The sequence below is a fragment of the Ictalurus punctatus genome, unplaced genomic scaffold (assembly GCF_001660625.3).
Source record: "Ictalurus punctatus breed USDA103 unplaced genomic scaffold, Coco_2.0 Super-Scaffold_100046, whole genome shotgun sequence".
Taxonomy (NCBI): Eukaryota; Metazoa; Chordata; class Actinopteri; order Siluriformes; family Ictaluridae; genus Ictalurus; species Ictalurus punctatus.
In genome coordinates this window covers 740,059-742,500 of record NW_026521087.1, presented here as the reverse complement: position 1 = coordinate 742,500, position 2,442 = coordinate 740,059, and positions in this window count along the sequence as shown.

Genomic DNA, 2,442 nt, shown 5'->3' with positions numbered 1-2,442 from the left:
TACATCAGCCTCGTTCAGCTGGTAGAGGAGGAGGTGTTGGACTCATCCATAGTCAAAATCTAGTCGTCACACAAAAACCTAAGCATAAATTTAATTCTTTTGAAATTCTTTATACCAGCATAACTTATGTAGCCACAAAAAATAAGTCAAGTCCTCTAATTATTATTTACAGACCCCCAGGGCCATATGCTGAATTTCTTAGTGAATTTGCAGACTTTCTCAAACCTGGTTGTGTCTGTAGATAAAGCATTAATCGTCTGAGACTTTAATATTCACTTTGATAACCCAGAAGACCCTCTAAGAATAGCGGTTGTGTCCATCTTAGATTCAGTAGGGATTAATCAGAACGCAATCGGACCTACTCATAATGGTGGTCACACTCTTGACCTCATACTAACATACGGACTAAGTATAGAAAATATTATCATTTTTCCGCAGTCTGAAGTTGTCTCAGACCATTATCTTATCTCGTTCATAATACGTATTGATCATAATATTTCCACCTCGTCTCGCTACCGTGTAAAACGTACCTACACTTCAGCTACTGCACCGAGCTTCATAAATAACCTCCCAGAGACATCAATTAGATTTGGATCACCATCAGATCACACAGAACTCGATCAGGCGACTGAAAGCTCGGAGTCAACACCCCGCTACACGCTAGATAGAGTGGCTCCACTCAAAAGGAAAATAATTAGAGAAAAAAAATTAGCACCCTGGTATAACGATCAAACGCGAACCTTAAAACAGACAACTCGACAATTAGACCGTAAATGGTGTCAAACCAAACTGGTGATATTTCAAACAGCATGGAAGGAGAGCCAACTGAAATATAGGAAATCTCTTGGCGATGCTAGAAAAATCTATTTCTCCACCTTAATAGGAGACAACAAAAACAATTCTAGATTCCTTTTTAACACAGTAGCAAAATTAACTAGGAATAAAACCACTACAGAGAGAAACACTCAATCATTACATAGCAGTGAAGATTTCATGAAATTTTTCATTGATAAGGTTGAAAATATTAGACGTGAAATACAGGCCATTAAATTAAAACTGGACAGTACTGTAACAAACCCATTACATGACAATGTAGCAATATCAGATCAATGTTTAGAGTGTTTTGCTCCGCTTAGAGAGACCGAACTAGCTACATTAATCTCTTTAGCCAATTCATCAACTTGCATACTAGATCCTGTACCTACATGTTTGTTTAAACAGATTGGTCCAGTAGTAATTGAACCACTTCTAAATATAATCAATTCTTCCCTAAGCACTGGCTATGTACCTAAATCACTTAAATTAGCAGTTATTAAACCCTTGATTAAAAAACCTGATCTTGACCCGTCTCAATTTTCCAACTATAGACCAACATCAAATCTCCCCTTCATCTCTAAGATTTTAGAAAAGGTTGTAGCAAAGCAGTTATGCTCGTACTTAGATAGGAATAACATTCATGAAATGTATCAGTCAGGATTTAGACCTCATCATAGCACAGAGACAGCGTTAGTTAAAGTAGTAAATGACCTGCTACTGACTTACGATCAGGGTTGTGTCTCGCTGCTTGTGTTACTCGACCTTAGTGCAGCTTTTTATACTATAGATCACACTATTCTACTTGATAGATTAGAAAATGTTGTTGGTATTAAGGGAACAGTCCTCTCCTGGCTCAGGTCTTATCTGACCGATCGTTATCAGTTCGTAGATGTAAATGGTGAATTCTCCATGTGTACTGAGGTTACTTTTGGAGTTCCGCAGGGTTCTGTTTTAGGCCCACTGCTCTTTACTTTATATATGCTACCTCTAGGTCAAATTATTCGTAAACATGGAATTAGCTTCCACTGTTATGCTGATGATACACAGCTGTATGTTTCAGCGAAGCCAAAGGACAGACAGAAGCTTAGTAAAGTTGAGGATTGTGTAAAGGACATTAGATGTTGGATGTTAACTAACTTCCTTCTACTTAATTCTGATAAAACAGAAATACTTTTATTAGGCCCACGTGTAGCTAGAAGTATTCTTTCTGATCACATGGTTACTCTGGATGGTCTTTCTGTTTCATCATGTGCAGCAGTTAAAGACCTTGGAGTGATTATTGACTCCAGCCTATCATTTGATGCTCATGTAGAGAATATTACTAGGATAGCCTTCTTTCATCTCAGAAATATTTCTAAAATAAGAAACATACTGTCACTACATGATGCGGAAATACTAGTTCATGCATTCGTCACCTCTAGATTAGATTACTGTAACGCCTTACTGTCTGGATGTTCCAGTAGGAGCATAAACAAACTCCAGTTAGTCCAGAATGTAGCTGCTAGACTCCTAACTAGAACTAGAAGATACGACCATATCACACCGATATTATCAATACTGCATTGGCTCCCAGTAAAATCTCGCATTAATTATAAAATACTCTTATTGACCTATAAAGCACTAAAC